At 39.8% G+C, this 22,172-nt stretch overlaps 1 protein-coding gene and 1 non-coding gene across 8 annotated transcripts in view; one reads left to right on the plus strand and one right to left on the minus strand.

Annotated features, from left to right (window-relative positions):
- Nucleotides 1–8,700: 8,700 nt before the first annotated feature.
- TRNAG-CCC lies at nucleotides 8,701–8,773 on the minus strand. Its single transcript has one exon. It is a non-coding gene; the product is annotated as a tRNA-Gly (tRNA).
- A 3,777-nt stretch (nucleotides 8,774–12,550) lies between these two features.
- The window catches only part of FRYL (FRY like transcription coactivator), a 244,767-nt gene continuing 235,145 nt past the window's right edge, over nucleotides 12,551–22,172 (plus strand). For 4 of the 7 annotated variants that reach the window (XM_029235867.1, XM_029235864.1, XM_029235866.1 and 1 more), the window contains exon 1: nucleotides 12,557–12,771. The gene's annotated coding sequence lies outside the window, so the exon portion shown is untranslated. Of the gene's footprint in view, nucleotides 12,772–22,172 lie in introns of all 7 variants that reach the window. The other 3 variants (XM_029235869.1, XM_029235868.1, XM_029235870.1) reach the window with 1 other exon arrangement.

The raw sequence follows: 22,172 nt of genomic DNA on the forward strand, positions 1-22,172 counted from the left end.
AGGACCTGTAGACTCCCCTCATCTCCAGATTCCTTAAGGACACTTCAGTGCCGTCTCCAAACACTGACAATAGTTTGTGGCCCACTTGACTTGTCTGTTCATGGGTATTGAATAAGCTGAGAGGTCCTAACCACTCTGTTGGCTGTCTCATTTTCACCCTATTCAGATTCATTTGCAGGTTTCTTAGGGCAGTTCACAGGGGCTGCAGCCAGGCTTCTCTAGCTCAGTTGTTCTCAATGCCTTCATGATTAAATACTGCTCTCTTGATTTCTCTGTTAACCTTCTTGGACCCTGCTTTTCTGAGACCTTTCTCTGTGATGTACGCAAGGGCAAGGAAGGAATCTGGGTAATCGCATATAAACAAATTTGATCAAAGATTAGAGAATAGTGGGAGATGGTGCTAGACAAATACATTGGGGTCTCTAATGGGATTGCCATTAGAAACAACAGCCTGGATTCTCTGAGGTTGGCAGAATCTCCATGTCAGGAAAGGAATGAACTTGAAGGCCAGGTGCTTTCTCTCTGGCCTTCACTCAACAATGACTGCTGACTCCATTATGCCGACGGGGGGAAGAGCTCTCCCATTAGCACTGCCACTTCAGACTTGCTATTGCCACCATTTTTACTGCTTTTGCTGAAAATTCTTCAGTCACAATTTCTCCAGTGTGAAGGACACTTTTGATGTCAGTACCATTTGGAGTCCAGAACAAACTGTTTTCTTACTTGCATGAAAATTACCAGGCTGACATCGTACAGACTAAAAATGTTCACATAACAGGACTTCTATAAATAGATTCAAAATACTAAATTGGGGCTTCCCTGGTGGCGCAGTGGTTGAGAGTCCGCCTGCCGATGCAGGGGACATGGGTTCGTGCCCCGGTCCAGGAGGATCCCGCATGCCGAGGAGCGGCTGGGCCCATGAGCCATGGCCGCTGAGCCTGCGCGTCAGAGCCTGTGCTCCGCAACGGGAGAGGCCATAACAGTGAGAGGCCCGCGTACCGAAAAAACAAAACAAAACAAAACACAAAATACTAAATTGTGTGGAGTGAGATTTCACAACAGCCATCAGATATCTACATATGGTTTGTAAAACTTGTCTTATGGAAAATGTGACCTGCTAAAGTGCTGGCCCATGGAAAGTTGAGGATTTTCTTGAAGGGAAAATACCCACACATATAAGATTTACATTGCTTCATTGAGTGAAACATCATAATTCCCTAAAGGTAAGATGTCTCTTTGAAGGACAATTTAGAATACTGTTTGGTTATTATGGACTTTTTCTGTGTTAAAAGAGTAATTTACTGAAATAAGATTTTATTTTTTTTCAGTAGATTTGTAAAAATATTTGCTATGTTAGTACTTTTATTATATGTAGAAGATAAGCACTTTCTGTTGTGGTAAACATCCTGAAAAAATGACAAATCAGTTACATATTATTTTGCTGCTTGAATTTGAGCCTCTGCTTCTCTGTTATCATATTACCAGTGTGGCTGCTTGTCCTTTACGTAATTAATATAGTCTATGTCAGTTGTTAATACACTAACATTCAGGCCAAATTAATACTTACAGAAAAGTAGTAAAACATGAATACTTTTATTTGGATACTTCAAACAAAAAAACAGACACTAGTCAATAGATGACTAAATATCAAGATAATTGTGGCAAAGCTATTTTTAAATGTATCAGTATGATTGACCAAATTCCCTATTTCATTTTGCTATAGATGACCTCATAGGAATATGTATTCATCAACCTTTGTATTTTTATTATTATTTCAATTGGTTAGCGGGATTACTATATCTGTGTATCTTTATGTGGTTTTTGCAGTATCTAGGAACCACCTGGAAAATAGGGAAGTAAAGTTAAATTTAGAAGATAAACCTTTGAAAAGATAATGGAATAGGGCCTGAACCGAGACTATGGTTCCACAGAACCCACATTTTTCATATCTTTCTACCTCCTCTTTTCCCCTCACTCTTTCCTGAGAGTTTACCTGATAGTACCTTTCATTCTTTTTTTTTTTAAATCAGGCAATGCTTCCAGCTATAGCAAATTGTGGTATGTGTACCAAAACCTTCTCTCTTTACCTTGGAAAAAGCAATCAGCTTTAATTGTGAATCAGATTTAAAGGCAGAACAGAGGGGGAAAAAAAAGCTTTTTTCTGGAATCCATTATGGAATCCAAAGTGCTGTCCATTAGGTTTTTCCTGAACTTTTGATGTACTAAATTACAAGAGTGAAAAGCAGTTGAACTTTCCCAAGAAAACGATGATGTAATTGGTAAAAGTGGGCCCCACTGGATGCAACCAAAATAAATATCCTTTTTTTTCCTGAATGCTGGCAAAAAATGATATTGCAAAAACTTAAGAAAAAGTGATTATTGTCTTAAATGCTGGCAAGAGAATTCTTCTTAGGGAGAATTTCAAACTGTCTTTGTTTTAGAAGAATGCCTCAGTAAGTGAGATCCTGCGGTCTTGGTCATCAGCTGGTGACAAAAGCTTTAGAGTGGAGTCAAAACTGCTTTGTTTGGGAATTTGCTCGATAGGAGGAGAGAAATTCTTGGCTACTGAGAGAATGTCGAGAAAATAGGGGAGGGAAAACGGCTGGTTGAGAGGGTGAATATGACCCAGGGATCATGGCAGAGGGCTATGAAAAACCACTGGTGGTAGGTGGCTGAAAGGAGCCTAAACAAGCGAGTATAATAAAACACTACTTTGAACTGTTTGCAAGGCTGTGCCTGATGGGACTGCTCCCTTCAACTCCCAGCTGTCCTGTGAAATCTACCACTCTCACAATGTTTCCCTACTCCCTTGGTTTTCTTGATAGTGGAAGAGCTCAAAAGTGAGTCTTCCAGGTGGAAGAATGAGCCTGGAGGCAAAAGTGGTAACAAAATCCTCCATCCCTTACCTCTGCCCTGGTAATTCACAGTGTCCTTGGGAAGGCTTTTGGATGAAGAAAAGGTATTCAGGCTGATTTTCTAAGTCTTTAGGAGCCAGATGTCTCCAACTGACATCTTGGTTTTATGGGAGGGAATGTATTTGTTTCCTTAGTATAAGTTTGGGAGATAAAATACAGGATGCCCAGTTAGATTTGAATTTTAGATAAACAGGGAGGGCTTTTTTTTAGTGTAAGTATGTACCAAACATTGCATTGGGTATATTTCTGTAGCAATGAGTACTCTCACAAGGTACCCAAGGCAGTCACCTTGCTGAATTTGGGGCTCATTCCCAGTACAACACAGTATTACCTCTTGGGAAAGAGGCTAGGGTCTGAGCCAAGGCTATGGTCCCGTAGAACACACTTATTCATTTCTCTCTGCCCCTCTTTCCTCCTCACTCTTACATCTCTCCTACAGTTCCTTCCCACGAGTTGTAAACTCAACTGGGCTGCAGCAAGGGAAGAAATTGATAGGCAGCCCATAGTTAAGTCTCCTCTTCCATAAAGGGAAGATAATAGTGCCTACTTATGGGGTTGTTATGAAATTCAATCTTTTAATACAGTAAGTCCCCTACATACAAACGAGTTCCGTTCTGAGGGTGACTTTGTAAGCCCAATTTTTTCATAAGTCCGACACAGTTAGCCTAGGTACCCAACTAACACAACTGGCTATATAGTACTGTACTGTAATAGGTTTATAATATTTTTCATACAAATAACACATAAATAATAAACAAACACAAAAAATAAAGAGAACAGGGGACTTCCCTGGCAGTCCAGTGGTTAAGAATCCACCCTTCCAATTCAGGGGGAGTGGGTTCGATCCCTGTTTGAGGAACGAGATCCCAAATGCCAGGCAGCGTGACCAAAAAATTTTTTAAAAAATAAAGAAAACATTTTAAATCTTACAATACGGTACCTTGAAAAGTACAGTAGTACAGTACAGTACTTGGCATACAGGGGCTGGCATCGAGTGGACAGGCAAGAAGTGTTACTGACTGGAGGAGGGAGAGGAGGTGGGAGATGGTACAGCTGAAGGATCGTCAGCAATAAGAGACGGAGGGCAAGCTGCAGTTTCACCCATGCCTGACGTTGATGGCACAGGTTCTGGTCCCTTGCTGGATTCATTCTATCCACCCTCTTGAAAAAACAATCCCGTGATGTCTGGGTAGTCGCTCTTTTTTTCTCGTCATAGATGACACGGTAGCACTGGATTGCATTCTGAACAGCTGCTGCAACCTTCGTGTACCGTTCTACGTTCGGGTCCTGTGCCTCAAAAACTAACAGTGCCTCCTCAAATAAAGAAAATCCCCTTGCCATTTCCTGCGTCGTGAATCTCTGTGTTGCTTCAGTTACTTCTTCCTCTTGTCTCCGTCCTTTCTCTGGGCCTCCACTTCCATCAAGTCTTCATTAGTAAGCCCCTCGTGTTGCACAGCAAGGAGTTCAATGAAGTCGTCCTCTTGCAGATCTAGTTTGAAATAAAGATACGCTACAGGATGCGTGCACGTGACAATGTACGCCAGACACATGAACTAACTTATGTGACTGGACATGTGGACACACGTTCGCATCTTTGAAAGTTCGCAACTTAAAGGTTCGTATGTAGGGGACCTATGTACATTAAAATATTAAGAACATACGGTAGCTAGTGGGAAGCAACCACATAACACTGGGAGATCAGCTCGGTGCTTTGTGACCACCTGGGGGGTGGGGTAGGGAGAGCGGGGCAGAGAGGCGGGAGGGAGGAGATATGGGGATGTATGTGTGTGTGTGGCTGATTCACTTTGTTGTACAGTGGAGGCTGGCACACGGTTGTAGAGCAATTGTACTCCAATAAAGATGTTAAAAAAATAAAATAAAGCTTATGGACTTACAATATGAAAATAAATAAATAAATAAATAAATGTTAGCTGAACTGTCAAAAAAAAAAAGTACATACTTGCTATTACTATTTTACTAGATAAAATAGTAGTGTTTGACTCTAGGGCCTAGAGTCTAGGGTCTAGAAGCCTTTGACTATTGTAGTCACCATGGCTTTCCCTCATTAATTATTCTCCACACTATAAAGAGTGATCTTTCAAAACTGCAAATCTGACCATGTCGTTGTTTTGACGTAAAGCCTTCAAGGTTTTCTAGGGCTTTGAATAAAGACCTACTAGGCCCTGAATGCTTTTTCTTTTCTTTTTTTTTTTTTAAATGTCGAGCCTTCTTCTAATTTATTTATTTTTATTTTGGCAGTGTTGGGTCTTCGTTTCTGTGCAAGGGCTTTCTCTAGTTGTGGCAAGCGGGGGCCACTCTTCATCATGGTGCGCGGGCCTCTCACTGTCGTGGCCTCTCTTGTTGTGGAGCACAGGCTCCAGATGCGCAGGCTCAGTAGTTGTGGCTCACGGGCCTAGTTGCTCCGCGGCATGTGGGATCTTCCCAGACCAGGGCTCGATCCCGTGTCCCCTGCATTAGCAGGCAGATTCTCAACTACTGCGCAACCAGGGAAGCCCTGCTTTTTCTTTTAAAAACTATTTCGTCAATTTAACTCCCTGCCTCTCTTCCTTTCACTTTGTATTTTCTAGGCACACAGATTTTTGAGTGCCATTAAGGTGGCCTACATGATGTGCCTTCTGCCTGAAATATTTCCCTTCTCCCCACTCCCACTTCACCATGTCAGTTCATACTCATTTCCCAGTCCTTGTCAAAAGTGAAGCCTCCTCTGACCTCCTAGTCTAGATTACAGGTCACAGTTTCGAGCACCCTGTACTCTTCCTTCATAGCCACTAATTACAGTTTCTAACTATATATTTGTATGGTTATTATATCATAAGCTCCATGAGGACAGGGACATTGTCCATCTTGTTAGCCATTATAGTCCCCAGGTCCAGCATAGTACTGAACACATATTAGGTACTCAACCAAAAAATATATTTTTTAATGAATTAGGGTTATATTAGACCAGCAGTCAGCACTATTGCCCATAAGCAGATCTGGCCCACTACCTCTTTTTTAAAAAAAAATAAATATATTTATTTATTTTTGGCTGCATTAGGTCTTCGTTGCTGCGCACAGGCTTTCTGTAGTTGCAGTGAGCAGGGGCTACTGTTCGTTGCTGTGTGCGGGCGTCTCATTGCGGTGGCTTCTCTTGTTGCGGAGCACAGGCTCTAGGCACGTGGGCTTCAGTAGTTGTGGCACATGGGCTCAGTAGTCGTGGCACATGGGCTTAGTTGCTCCGCAGCATGTGGGATCTTCCCGGACCAGGGCTTGAACCCGTGTTCCCTGCATTGGTCGGTGGATTCCTAACCACTGTGCCACCAGGGAAGTCCCCCTTTACCTCTTTTTACATGGCTTGCAAGCCAAGAATGGTTTTTATTCTTCTAAATAATTAGGACAAAATAAAAAGAAGAATGATATATCTTGACACATGAAAATTAAATTCCATTTCAGTGTCCATAAATAAAGTTTTATTGAAACATAGCTCTGCATACTTGTTTATACATTCTCTATGGCCACTTTTGCGCTACAGCAAGAGTTGAGTAGTTGTGACAGAGCCCATAGGGCCACAAAGCCAAAAATATTTATTATCTGGCCCTTTACGGAAAAACTTAGCTGACCCTTTTAAACAATAGTAATTCTGGGCTCTGGGGCACTTTGTGTTCAAAAGCACCTGCAGGTGGCTTTTCTCAATTGTTAACAGTTTGCTTCTGTTGCTGAAACAAGTGATCTATTTATTTTGCTTAGTTGGAAGGATTAATTAAGGAGACTTTCCTTTGTCCTTTGTTTTTCTGCTTTTCTATCAACAGACAGAAACCCCCAAAGGCGGTCAGTCATATGGTAAACTCCTTTGCCAGTGGTATGATGGCGTAGCTATTTCCCCCCCCCAATCAGATTTCCCGGTTTTTCAGATAATTCATGAATTCCTTTCCCAAATGAGATAATGAGTTGATAGGTGGTAATGAGTTTAAATAGAGTGCCTACATTTTCCCTTCAACTTTCCTTCAACTCATAAACAGGGAATGGATTAAAAAATGTTTTCTGTTTTCTTATAAATGGACTATATCCCTTTCCAGTTACAAATTCATACTTACCAGAGCAACAGTTTAAAATACACATTAAAATCTAACAAGGTTTTAAGATAGTTTCGAAGTGATTTCACCATAGTACTGGATAACTGTCCCAACAGGGACAGATGAACTGTTCATTCCTTAAAATAATTTAATTTAAAAATCTAATCTGAAAAGTAACCATTGTTTATGCTCTTGGCTGCTGAATTTAAAGATATTTTTAGTGACTAGACAATATTGTAGAGTAGACAAAGATATTTTAGAGTAGACAAAGAGGATTGTAGTGAATATAGGTGTGGTTTTTTTTGCCGCACCAGGCAGCTTTTGGGATCTCAGTTCCCTGACCAGGGATGGAACCTGGGCCCTGGCAGTGAAAGCAAGGAGTCCTAAACACTGGACCGCCAGGGAATTCCCTAGGTGTCTTTCTTTATATCATGCCTTTTACTTCTGAGAAGTTTTTTGTGAGTGGAAATAGATCTCATTTGAATAATATTCTAAAAATTCTCTCAGAGTAATTCACTTATAAAGTCAGTATTTAATCCTTGATTTATCTCTTCTTTAAATTCATATTTTCACACAATGAATCTATTTAGAATGGAAGTCCCCTTGTAATGATAAAAGGAAAGAAAAATGACAGAATACTAACATACCAGCAGTAAAATATTTTGGATAAAGTTAAAATCTTATTGATAAAAGTGTCACAATTATGAAGCTCTTAAATGACCTAAAATAGGTATAGAATTTGAATGCAAAATAAATATAATATTTTATTAATGGAAGATGATCTAATATACATTATCATATATTCTGTGAAACAACAAATCAATTATTTGACCCAGTTTAGAAGATGGTATTTCTAGACCTTTACCGTGGCATCAGATTTCTTCTACAAGTTGCTTAGCCATTATGAGCCATCCCATCATAAAGAATTTATATCTGATTGGGTTGCACGATTTAAAAAAGCACTTTTATACATAAATAAATAAATTATTTAAATATATATTTGAATTACCCTAACACAAACATTTCTCCATGTGCTGTAGTAGGCTCATATTAGCATTACAATAACTGTGACGCAGGATAGATACTATGATATTCATTGATGGTTATTGGGCACTTAACCTAAATTTTTGGAAGCTCAGAAAATGTTATATGGGTAAAAAAATTTTTAAAAGAGCACTTGAATTTTTATCGTTTGACTCATTGACAAACAAGGGGGAACTTTCTAAGGACTAAACAATGGTTCTTAAAGAGTGGTAAGTTTCCCAAAAGGAAAGGAGGGAAACTCTGTAAGATATGGTAGATGCAAAAAGGAATTCAGGAAGCATTTTGCAAGGGCCTCCAGTAACAATGAGAGTTTCTCTACAAATATCCTGGCAGGAAGCTAGCAAGTCAGTTAGTGATGATGCTCTAACATTTACTCATGGGTAGAGTGAAAATTAACAAAAAGTCACATAGTTTCTCCTCCCCTCCATAAACATTATGGAGGGAAAAAAATCTTAGGAATATTTTCATTTCTAAGCCATCTTTTAAAATAGATGAAAAAGAGCATCAGATCAAGTACTGTGAAATGCAGTGAGTATTCTGGACCCAACTGGAGGTTTGTACAAGTTCTTTTATTTATTTATTTGGTTTCATCGGGTCTTAGTTGCGGCACTTGGGCTCCTTAGTTGTGGCATGGGAACTGTTAGTTGTGACATGCATGTGGGATCTAGTTCCCTGACCAGGGATCGAACCTGGGCCCCCTGCATTGGGAGTGCAGAGTCTTATCCACTGCACCACCAGGGAAGTCCCCTGTATAAGTTCTTTATAATGTCAAATTTATTCAGAGGACTTTCATTCTGAAGTTATAACCCAACCAATTTTTGGTTTTCAGATATTCTTGTTTTATGAAACAACCTTCCCAATTTTGGTGTTTTTTTTTTTTTTTTTGCGGTACGCAGGCCTCTCTCTGTTGTGGCCTCTCCCGTTGCGGAGCACAGGCTCCGGACGCGCAGGCTCAGCGGCCATGGCTCACGGACCCAGCCGCTCCGCAGCATGTGGGATCTTCCCGGACCGGGGCACGAACCCGTGTCCCCTGCATCGGCAGGCGGACTCTCAACCACTGCGCCACCAGGGAAACACCCAATTTTTGGTTTTAAAATATTCTTATTTTATGAAATAATGGGGAGAATAGATAGCGATTTATTTATATTTATTTTTATAACTTGGCTTCGCAAAATAAAAAAGTTGTTAAACCTATATCAGTTCCCTAAAATTCCTTGCAAATTTTACTGGTCCATGAAATAAAAAAGCCTGGGAGCCAGTAATCTAGACTAATTGATGAGATAGATTTACAGTAAAATATTAAATAATTAGAATATTCCTAGAATAGTGTTCTGGTTAATTAGATTTTCACATTGTAGGTTAACCTTTTTGTCTCATCCTTGCTCAGTCAATTTGACATGCATTTACTGAAAGCTTTCAGTTATGTCAGGCATCATCTTAATCAGAATTATATACATATATAGTAGAAAAATAATTAAATCAGGGAAGGGGGTGCAATCAGAGAAAGCTTCACAAAAAAAGTAAAGCTTCTTTTGGGTTTGGATGGACAGATGGAAGCATCCTCCAGGTGAGCATGGAGCGGAAAGCTATTCTACACAAAGGGACCCACATGCCCCAAAGCACTGAGGCTTGAAAGAGCAGAATCATTGATATCTAAAGAGCAGCCATTTCAAGTGTCAAATGAAGGAGTGGCCAGAGAATAAATCTGAGAGGTAGCCTGGAGTCAGATTATAAAGTGATTTGTATGTTTTGCTTAGGTGCTTGGACTATATTCAATATGTGCTTGAAGAATCTTCGAAGGGTTTTAAGTAGGAGAGAATTGGAAATCTTTTAAAAAATATATTAGTATCTTTTTTTTTCCTGCCTAAGTAGAAGATACTGAACATAATTGAACCTTTTACTGATAACTGAAGATCTTTCGGTGATCTTCTCAATGAATATCAGTTCTCATTTTATAAAGGAACACATTGAAATATAGAAGGTGTAGGACTTCCTCCTCTTGAGAGACCCAGGAGATATTTTTTGAAGTTTTCTTTATAAAACGAATTACTGTGAATGTATTTTGTCTTAATTTGTCTCATTCTTGTTAATGCTAATAAAGGTCTGGGGAAAGATTTTGGTTGACAGCTTTTACTGACTGGATTTTTTCTTAATTTTACTATGGAAAATCACAGATTAATAGATGGTATCCACCTACATGCTGAGTGAGGGGTAAAATTGTGCCAGTTATGGGTAGAATTTGGAGAGTCATATTCATCAATTTCCCCCCTATTGTTTACTCAACACATAATAGTTACTATATAAACCTATGGTGAACTGAAAAGAATTTGCAATATACATGGTAACATTTTTTTTTCTGAGGAAAACTGAATTACTGGCTTAACTGGTAGTTCTTTGATATGGTTTACCTTTATATATAAACAAAGGGAGAATAAGTGATCATAACGTGTGAAATTTCACCTTTAAAAGAGTTTAACAAAGATCTATATACAAGGATGTTGAAAAGCTTTAGTCAAACTGGCACATTGGGGGAATATTTCTTTTTAAAGAATGGGGATCTGGCTTAGAGATGGAAAACAAAGGTAGGAGACATAAAGTCCTTCTGAAGGGAAAAGTGCAAATTGTCAATTTCTCCAGGGTTAGAACTGCAGCTTTGTTCAATAATACTGAACATTCTTAAGAATGACCTGCATATCCATGCTTGCAGATTTCCTAAATTCTTCTTCAGTGTGAAATACCAATAGCAGTATTAGTACCAGGAGTCTGGGTGTATGGGCTAAAAAGTAATAGGTAATCCTATTGTGGGCAAGTATGAAATAGAGAAAAAAATAATATAAATTATATTTGTAAGGTGATGATCTCAACGTGGTTGGTTAGGTGTGACAAAGGGAATCTAGAGGTTACTGTAGACAGCCTTCTGGAGTTATGAGCCCAATGTGCTAGTGTAACAAAATAATCTTGGCCTCATAAAGCAAGTGATTTACAAAGAACTTGAAAACCTTGCCTAGATCTTGATTTTAAAAAAATACCTTGAAGGCCATATAAATATAATCCAGATATTTCCTTATCTCCTACTAGAAACACCTAAACCACCTACAACGTTTCCCTTTTCTCACTCTTCCATATTTATGGGTATCCCCGGGAGATTTTTCCCCTGAACTCACGGAAAAGTCCTATCGACTATCGATGTTTATTCCCCCTTTTCTGGTATAAATCCCTTCCAGGGTACTGCTGAGCCTTGTCACTATCTTGGCATCATTGGTTTCCACTGGGCTCTCACTGCAAATGCACTAAACATCCTGAGGTCCAAAGTCTCTTGAAGTTCATTGGCAAAGAGGGGCAGAACATTTAACCATTTACCCCTAACATTCACAGATGGGTACCAAAGCACTTGAATACCCAGTTTTAGTAGGTACGACACTTTTGGTTCTTGCAGTTCCCATGGGAAACTGGGGAACTCCTAACACGGACCACACCAGGCTGCAGCAGAATTCCTCCTCTTTCATGCGTGAGGTTTCGCGGCAGGGTTAAGCTTCCGGTGCCAGACTGCCCCATTCTCTCAAGAAATAGACTTCTGGTGCCCGCTTGGGCTCAACCTGGGCTCCCCCCGGCACAGTTCTAGCAAGGGGTATGGACTTCAACTTTGCAGGCTGGCATGGTGGGTGGGCATCTATTCAATCTTTTCAGAAGAGTAATTTAGCTCTCGTGACAAACCCCGAGATAACAACAGAGGACGTGAATTAAACGGAACTTTTAATGGAAGCGATTTAAAGGGTTTTTTAAAATGAATGCGGGACAAACAAGGACACCTCTAGGTTTACAGATACTTTTATTAAAGCTCTCTGGAGTAGCGAAATGCCAGTGGGATCGACAGTAGGAGTAGAGTGGACGGTGAGTGAAAATTTGTTGAGTACATCTCAGAAGTTAGTGCTAGAATTTCAGGTATTCTCATTCTAACCACTCCATTCAGTAGACCGAAGGATGAGATTCCGCAGTATCCCAGCTCCAGTTCCCGATATATTACTCATCTGGAGAAGATTTTGAAATTTTCTCTTCTCCCTTTCCGTCTTTCTCCAACACAGGCTGTGAGTTTGTCCACCACCCCTACCAATATTTAAAGGGAAAGGCGCTTAGAACAAGGCAAAATAGGGGGGAGGACTTTGCGGCCGTTTCTCAAACCCGTAAAGAGAGAGAGCGATAATGGTAAGGGGCGTGCAGACTAACTCCTTCCTGCCCAATCAGGTGCACAGGAAGATGTCCTTTTACCAATAAAAATAAAGTTCGCTTTCCGGAGGCGGGAGGGTGAGCCTTGACTGCCAGTTCTCCAAAGCAACGATAGAGTAGAAGACGGAGAATGATTAGAGGTAGGACCAACCCAGGAAAGGGGGCGGGGTGAAGGTGGGGGTAACTCTGAGCGGCGGCTGGACTGGCGAGTGCGATGCGACAACTGCTGTTCCTGTAGTAGTGTTTCTCGCCAATCAGGAAAGCTAGGGAGTGGGCGGGGCGGGGAAGAGGTGGGAAGAGCTCGCAGCACCGCCGGGCGCCCGTCGGGCTCTGGGGGGAGAGAGAGAGAAATCCGGTTAAAATCAGAGTCGGAGGGAGGTTTAACCACTGATCGGTTCCGATCGGATTATTCCTTAAAGGGGACGCGCCATTGTCAAGAGAACGGAGCCTGGGGCCCGAGGGCGGGGACCGGCGGCGCCTGAGGAGTGAGGCAGCTGCACTTGGACTGGGGACGGGTAGGTGTTGCCTGGGGAAAGGCGCTTCATTTCACTTTCTCTTCCACCCCAGGGGTAGGCGCCGGGATGCCCGCCGACTGGCGGCCACAGCCCTGGCGGGAGACGAGGTCGCCGGCCCTCGCTCGCTGCCTTTCTGATGGGAGTCGAGGGGGAGGCGGGCCAGAATGGCTGGCAAGCTGCGCCGCCCGGGCCAAGACTCATAACGGACACTTAGCCGCGGCGCAGCCCCCGCCTCAACCGAAAACCCGCCGGAGCGGCATCGGGTCCTCGGGGAGCGCCGCGCGCCCGGCTCCCCGCGCGCGCGCTGCTTCCTTGCGCGCCCCCTCTCCCTCGCGCGCCCCATTCCGCTCGCGCGCGCCGCGTCCTCGTGGACTCGCGGGAGCCGCCCCGCGGGGAGGAAGGCGGCGGCGGCCGCGGCGAGGCGGAGGGAGGTCGGCGGTCACTGCTTCACTGCCCCGGCTAGGAAGGCAGGGCTGAGGAGCAAACTTAGTTCGGCAGCTGGCGGCCCCAGGCGAGGAGGACGCTGAGGACCCGTTGAGCGCGCGGAGTCGCCAGCCCGGCCCAGCATTGTCCTGCTTTTCCTTTGCTCTCGTCTCTCCGCCCACTGCTCGCGGTAGTGGGGAGGGGTGCGGACGCGGGCGCCGTGCCCGCGCCGCTCCGCGCCTTCCGCGCACCCCCAGACCCCGAGCCGACCCGAGCCGGAATCGGCCCCACCGACACCGCAGCCAGCGCCTGCGGGCTGTGGGGGCCAGTGAGTGTCCTTGCAGGTCTCAATCTCCGCACCGGCGCAGGCTCCCTGGGCGCTGAGCTCTTACTTGTAACTTTTCTTTGCCAATTGCTGGAAGTTGTGGCTTCCGGGCGGCAGGTTCTTTGGACAAAACCTTAGTTTCTTGCGTTCTGGAGAGGCTTATTTCTACGGAGAAATGGTTCTTGATCGCTGTCGGTGTTTTCCTCTCATCCCAGTTTCATTTCTCGGCACCTAAAATCGCTTATCTCGTGGATTTGCATTGTAAGGGAGCATTAACCTCTCTCAGGTCAAGATAATTTGAAAAGAAAAAAAAAGGGAGCGGTGCTGATGACGAGCTAGAGCTCTATATAGAGCCGAATGCGCCTTAACCTTTGAACTGTGGAAAGTATTACCTCGACTTTACTGGCGGAGCTTCTTGAAGGAAAAAAAATTGCAAAACGAAACAGAACAAAAAACTCCAGGTTGCTAGGGTCTATAGGATTAGGAAAAAAATAAACTTTTGATAAAAGTAAAGTTAGTTTTGTAACTGTTCTGCCCAGCAGATCTCTCCGTAAATTTCTGCTACTGAACCCGTAGGCATTATAATTAGTAACAGTAACTTGTACTATTGATAAAACAAATGTAAGAAGTTTTTTTCCATCTTGAGCACTGCTGCTATTCTATATCTGTCAATACTTGCTAAAGAAATTATATTTAGAAATAGTACCTCCTTGTTAGAGACCTTATTTAGAAAAGGAATGTTCTCATGAACATTCATTTTTGACAGTTTCTTCTTGTGCAGTACTTTGTAGAGTACTTGCATGTGCAAGTTACAACCCTATAAACAAAGCTGCGGTGTGTGTGTTATTCTGTAGTCTTTTTTTGGCTACTCATTATCAAAGATAGCATTCCATCCTGTCTTTTCTTACATTCTGAGTTATTTTGTAAAATTACTTCTCTAGAAAAGTGAATTTTATTGGAGCCTCTGGCCCAGCGGGTTTTTTTTTTAAGCAATACTAACAACTTTCCCAAGTGTTCATTGATTATATGAGTGGTGTGCAGCATTATAACATAAGTTCACAGGCTCAGCAATAACAACAGAGAAGCTGTACTTTTCTAAAATCTAAAAGCCAATTTCAGGTAATAATATTTGAGAGATACTTGGCTCTTCCTATAGAATTTAGGAAGTGTAGACACACAAACACATGATCTTTCGTAGTAATCTTGATGGTATCTGGCGTTGTTACACCTAATATCCTCCTTCCTCCTCTTCTCTTTGATCCTCTTCTTTGATAAGTATGTCAGGCAGGCCTGCTGGCATGATCGTCTTTTCCATCTCAGAATAGTAAGTAGAAGATTAAAACAAGCTTCCAAATTTCTAATTTTGTTTACTTACCAGCTTATTTAAACAATAGAGGAGAGAATTCCTGAACTTTTAAAAGATCGCATATAAAGAAAACACTCGGAAAGAATTATCTTTGAACTATCTAGGCTATGTTTCCTGGAAAACATATTTTTCCTGTGTGCTTTTCACATTGTTTTAAACACATTGTCCTAAATATACACATAGCCAGGGAATTTCTTGAATTGTGAACTGTCCATTGAGATCCCTGGGAACTAGGACCGTCCTCTATTTCTGTGCAGATTCACTGTGTCACCTAGTACTTTTCTAGTGCCCAATTAATGTGTTGACTTAGGTCTTTGTGACAGAAAACGCTAATGTTCTATAGAGGCTGCTTGAGAGGCTTATATATTTATTTTTTAAAATAAACACCTTTCTGAGCAAGTTACACCAAAGAATAGCAATTGGTTTAGTGTTTGAGGGAAGATATATTAATCTAGGTGCTTTTTGTTCTGTGTACAAAACTGTGATTTGTTTATAATATCTGTTCCACGGACATCTTTTGTGATGGTGATTGTTTCTTGTCCCAATTATTAGAATTAGGTTTAATCTGTCAACATCTGTTGAGTACCCATTTATTTGAGGAGTTTTATGGAAAGGTAAAGCAGAAATGGATGACAGTCATTGCTCTCAAAGGTATGGAGTTTAATGGGAAGATGCAAAATTATCATCCATAGGGAAAAGATAATGTGTATCGCATTGCAGTAACAGGTGCAAACTAACAGTGACACAGGATTCATGCCAAAATGGTAAAGGAATAGTGGAATGATAGAAGAAACTTAGGTGATGTGGGAAAGTTTTCATTGCTTTATGTAGCAAATTTTATAATATATTTTTTAAAAATTAAAAAAATAAAGTATGTTTGGGGTGTATGTTCACTACTTGAACTATTTTTAATCTATAAAATATTGGGGGGGGCAGAGCATCTATTCTGAATTTCACCTATTGTTACCTCATCAGAGGGATCATCTATATAACCCAGCTCAAATGTCACCTTGTCTGCAAGCTCTCCTGTTCTCCTGATCCGAAATGATGGCTCTTTTCTCTTGCTCCTGTAAAGTCCTTTTACAGCACAAGCCATGCTCTGACTTACAGTATAGTTATGTGTGTATTTATTCATTAGCTTGTGGATTTTGGTAAAAACCATTAACAAAAGTTGGAGCCTTCCCGCCCGCCCCCCCCCCAGTCCCTTTTACTGTTGCCTAAAGTACTTGAGCAGGTTTGTTATTATTACCCCAATAGAGTCTGTAAAACCACAAGCAATAAAAAAGTTCATATTGTTTTGTTTGGGGAAAGAGTATATGAGTGTTTAAAGGAAGAACCAGTTTTTTCCTTATCACCAGTTTCACATGCTCATTGTAAAATATTGTTATGAAGGAAATGTATAATTTAGAAACTAAATATCCCCTCTAACATTGCCCCTATCACATTATAACTATTAGTAATGGTTTGACTTTTAATTCCAGGTTTTTTTTCCCCTTCTTTTTTTTTTTATTACCTTCAGATAGGAGTGCCTTAAACTATCATACTTGAGTAAGTTATGTTTACTGGGAATGGAGAAAGGTAATCAATTTTTATACACTTATTTATTTTTTATTTTATATAATAAAATAAATAATTATTAATTTCTCCAGGCTCAGTTATTATGGTTATGTTACCTGTTCTTGAGAAACAAGGCTCCCACCAGTATTTCTGTGTTCAAAACATAGTCTATGATTTATAGACTATTAGAATCATAATCATTTCAAAAATGGTCAAAACCTGTGTCCCTGAACACTTTAAGTATCTTTACGCTAAAATGTTTTTGGAGTACATACCGTAAGCCTAATCTCTTCTCATTTCTTGATTCTTCTCGTCTCTAGAGAGCATTAAAAATTGCTGCGAGACTGCCAACTGGCACTGCTCACAGTAGCCCCTGGAGGAATGTAGGAAGATATTTGTTTCTCATCAGTTCACACGCAGAGGTTTTACTCTACCCTTATGTTGCTCATTATAAAAAGAGAGCTACAATTTAGGCTGATGAAGGAGGTGATAAGATTCCGTTGTTCTGGGTGCTTCTTTAAGCCAGCCCAGGTGGGAAAAAGTTTTCCAAAGTTTCCTAAATAGAAAACCCAGCTGCAAGCAGCCAGGGCTAATCAGGTGAGAAATCTCCGTTTATTCAGCAAGTTTTTATTGAAATCTACACCTAATTTGTGCACCATGTAGGCACTGAGAATAGGATGATGAAGTCTGTCTGGACCCCAAGCTATGAGCTCCTCTGAGTAGGATCCTTAAATAGACAGCGTGGTACATGTGGATGAAAGGTAGCATACATGACGTGTACTTCTAGGTGATTTGTTATTCACCCTTGTTTGTTGTTCTGTATAGCTTCTTTCAAAGTATCCTAACAAACAAACCTGGTATTCCATAGGAGGTGGGTTGGGGTCCTGGAGCCTGTTAAAGTAAATCTGTGAGTTGTAGAATTTTTTTTTTTTTTAATTTCAAGCACTGCTATTCCTGTGAGGCAGAATATTTCAGAAATTCTGCAGATGTTGATGTGTCTTTCCTTATACCCTACAAGGATCGTCCATTTCATAGACCACCGTTATGATACTGTATCTGTATCCTAGTAGGTAATTCACAGTTTACTGATAGAGTAGTAACACATTCTTTTAAACTCAAAATGCTATAATAAATAGATAGCTTTATCAGGATTTTTTTATGTTATGAAAATAATTCTTTTGAAAAATCACTTGTATTAAAATATAGTGTGAAGTATTTCTAACTTTTACAAAATGGACTACCTCCTTTCCCTGCAAGCCTGTTCTGTTGCTCGATCTTTGTATTGGTGGGGAAAGAGTCAGATTGTTGAGAAAGGGGCCGTGTAGAATTGTCAGTGATGGAATCAACCAGGCTAGGAAGAATATCTGACCAAGGATACATCCTATGGAGTTTGACCATAATGCAGCAAGTGTGATTTGTCGAGTTTTGAGAAGAGTTAAAATTTTTAAATGACAGCTTAATTGAGATATAATTTACATGCCATACGATTCACCTATTTAAAGTGTACAAGTCAATGGTTTTTAGTATATTCCGGAGTTGTACACCTCTCACAACCAGTTTTAGAACTTTTTCATCACCCCATCACCTTCCTTACCTCCCTTCTCAGCCCTAGGCAACTGCTAATCAACATTCCATCTCTATACATTTGCTATTCTGGACATTTCATATAAATGAAAGATAACATTTTAATAAATGTGCATTCCTGTGTAAATCCGTCCCTCTAATGCGCATAAATCCTAGGAGTACAGAGGGTCTTTTCATGACCCTCGAAGTTTAGAAAGATTTTCTTTAAGAGGGAATTAATCTAAATCCTTATTCTACCTAAGCCTGGAGAGAAATGGGAAAAGAGATTTTTTTCCCCCTATAAAAATCATGACTCATTTTGAAAGAAAGAAAGAAAAAGACTCATTTTGGTGACACTTTTATGTTTATTTAATCATTTGGTGACTCTCTACAAGTAAGTAATTTGTCTCAAGTTCTGTATACTGGACTTAAATAAAGGACGGTACTTTGAAAGAAGTTGAAAGTACTTGGTAAGTTCTAATCATTGCTGAATGTAACTTGATGTTTACCTTATTGGTTCAGAATATATTGCGCAACTTGTCATTTATTTGATCAGAGATAGTGCTGCGTAAGTTGATTGTGATGAACTTGTATTGCCCCTGCACAGTGCTGAGACCTTGTAAGCACTTAATAAGTGTATATTGGTTGCCTCACCACTATGATCATAGATATTTTCATCAGCTCTCTAGTCCTTATTTTCTGTCTCATAGTAATAATAGCAGCTACAATTATTGAGTGCTTACTAAGTAATAAGTTCTTTATATGTACTATCTTTTAAAGTAAAAGGATGCAATTTAGTTTTGAGAATTTTCTGTATTTCCATTGATTGTAGTTTTACAGGCTTCTGATCATTTTTTTTTAAGATTATTTTGAATGACCATTTTTGATCAAACCTAAGACACTTTGATGCCACTGCATTCTTGAACTTTTAGGAAATGTCAATATAAAGTTTTTACCAACTGAATGTTGCTCTTGGGTGACAGCAGTTGTGAGATACATTTCTATTTTAGAACAACCATACTTCAGAGAGGTTGAAGTGGTGGTGGTAGTGTTTTTTTAAAGGGCATCTGGGAATTGAAGAAGGGGATATTAGTTTGTTCATTTACTGCAGTGCAGCTTCATTTTTTTAGGCTGTAAAACATTCACAGATACGCCTTGTTGCCTGAATCAATTTCAACATATTTCAACTTCTCAGGACTCCTTGTTTTGTTCTGTCCTCTTTTGTGTGTGGTTTTTTTTTTCTTTTTTTTGGGTGTGTCTATATTTCATGGTAACATTCAGATGTGATGTAATTTAGTTCAATACTAAAGAATGCTGGAAAGATAATTTAAATGTGATTTTCAGTTTTCTTCTCCATTAAAAAAATTTAAGATGGATAGTGCTGTCTATAAATACTAGTAAAAAAAAAAAATTACTTTGGTGGTTCCATTCATGTGCCTTGGGTGTCAGTGAACTCATCACAGTGTATTTGCAGAATCTCCAGCCATTAGTCTCCTCAGTCAGCAATATACAGACGACCATATTTTGTTCATTTGTTGGTGAAACCATTCCTTTCTAAAGCATGTTTGGTTTTGGGGAGTAGATTTGCTTATTACTTTATTGTTAACTGTATCTCTTTGTTTGCTCTCATTACACTCACCTGTAGTAGTTTACTCACCTTTCTGATTTGGTATTTTCCGTGTGATATGAGACTAGAACCCATAACCACTTGTTGAATGGTGGATAAAAATGATACAAGGTTCTGGGTGAGAAACTGAAGAACTTCCTGTGCATGGAGCTTTAGTGCTAGGACCTTGTTGTGTTGGTTTTTACTGCTTAGAAGTAAAAGGTGGTATACCAGGGTGGTATATTTAACTTCCCCTGAATAATGGATCTCTTAAAATTCTGTCTTATTAAGTCTAACTCAAGTGGATGGAGAATAATTAAGTGAATGGAAAATAATTCTTTTCTGGATGTCTTGATAGTCTACTTCGTGTGAGAACCCAACCCACAGCTTGAATACCAGGATACCTGTATGCATTGGTATATTGTTTGCTGCAATTCGGAACCTAATACAATACCATGAGCAGAAATTAGAGGCTTTAAAGAACTGTGAGGTTGCATATAAAATAGCCACATGTGCCTGTTATCTTGATATTTATATTTAAACAGGATCTTTTGCTAATCTGTTTTCTTTGAGGTAAAATTGTCTTTGTAGATGCACTTTTCTGTGTTTATGTTGATGGTAACTTAGGCTGTGTATTGTATTTAATATTCCTGGCAATACTGAATCCATAGTATAGTTTCAGTGAATACTGGTTAGAGTTTTAGTCATACATTTCTTTATGGTTATTTCACTTTTTCCTGTTGTAGAACTCATGGAGTCATAATATTTAAGAGCTGGACTGTTCTTGGGAGTGATCTAATATGACTCCTCCATTTTGTAGACGAGGATGAGATTGTGACTTGTTTAAACTATGGATAAAAATTGAGTTCTTTTTGATTCTCAATCCCATGTTTTTCCTGTTCTGGCATATGCTTGCCCAAGTAAAAAATGTAAAAGATAGAGTCTTAGATTATTGTAGCCTCTGTAACAGAGGTCTGCAAAAGTTTTATGTCACACTCCAGCAGCATAAAAAAATGTATCTGCATTCCCAATATGTGTATGTTTGTTGTAAACTATGTGCTATAATATTATGCACATAAAAAGACATTAACAAAAATAATGAGATAAAGATGAAAAGTATTTTCGAACAATTTAAAATGTATTATTTCCATGTTTTTGATTCCACCTAAAATCTTAGTAATTTTAAAAATAAGTATGATTGAATGTCTTCACTTAAAAAAAACTTTTTATTTTGAAATAATTATAAATTCATGGCAAGTTGCAAAAATAGTACAAGGAGTCCTGTGTAACCTTCATTCAGTGTCCCTCAGTTGTAATATCTTATATAACACAACATATTTATAACAACATTAAACCAGGGAACTAACATTGGTACAGTACTGTTAAGTAGCCATATTCAGATTTCATGTTTTTTAATGCATTCATTCATGTGTATGTGTGTGTATAGTTCTATGCAATTTGATAACATTTCATGTCTGGATTCATTTAACCACCACCACAATCAAGATACAGTACTGTTCCATCACTGCCAAGAACTCCCTTACGCAGCTCAAGGTCTCCTCCTTCCCCACCCTCCCCACCCTCCTCACCCCTATTTACTGGCAACCTGTAATTTGTTCCCCATCTCTATAATTGTGTCATTTTGAGAATGTTACATAAATGGAATCATACTGTATGTAACCTTTTGAGATGGACTTTGTTCACCCAACCCAGTGCCCTAGAGAACCATCCGAGCTGTTGTATGTATCAGTAGTTCATTTCTTTTTAGTGCTGAGTAGGGTTCAGTGTATGGATGTACGACAGTACACAGTATGCTAACTCTTCACCTGTTGAAGAGCATAGGAGTTGTTTCCAGCTTTTGGCTGTTACAAATAAAGCTACTGTGCACATTTGTATATAGGTTTTTGTGTGAACATAAGTTTTCATTTCTCTGGTATAAGTGCCCAAGAGTGTAATTGCTGGGTTGTATTGTAAGTGTATGTTTATTTTTACAAGAAATGGCCAGACTATCTTCCAGACTGGCTATATATTCCCAACAGCAATGTATGAAAGAGCCAGCTTCTCTACATGCTTGCCAGAATTTGGTTTTGTTCACTGTTTTTAAAAAATTTTAGTCATTTTAATAGTTGTATAGTGATAGCTCATTGTAGTTTCAATTTGCCTTTCCCTAGTGGGCAAATTGTTTCCCTAATGAGCAAATTGGGTTTTCATTGTTGCGTTTTGAGAGTTCTTTATATATTCTAGATATAAGTCTTGTGTTAGATATGTGATTGGCACAAATTTTCTTCCCATCCACAGCTTGTCTTTTCATCCTCTTAACAGGGATTTTTTACAGAGGCAAGAAAGTTTTAAATTTTCATGTAGTGCATTTAACCATTGTTTTTTCTTTTATGATTGTTCTTTTGGTGTCATGTCTATGGACTGTTCACCTAGTCCTAGGTCTCAAAGACTTTTTTTCCCTGTGTTTTCTTCTAAAAAGTTTTATAGATTATGTTTTACAAGATAATCACATTTTTACCTTACAGCTTTTGATAAAGCACTGGTATTGGTAACAGGCAGTT

Source organism: Monodon monoceros, unplaced genomic scaffold, assembly GCF_005190385.1.
Source record: "Monodon monoceros isolate NGI ecotype Baffin Bay Population unplaced genomic scaffold, NGI_Narwhal_1 Super_Scaffold_20, whole genome shotgun sequence".
Classification (NCBI taxonomy): domain Eukaryota; kingdom Metazoa; phylum Chordata; class Mammalia; order Artiodactyla; family Monodontidae; genus Monodon; species Monodon monoceros.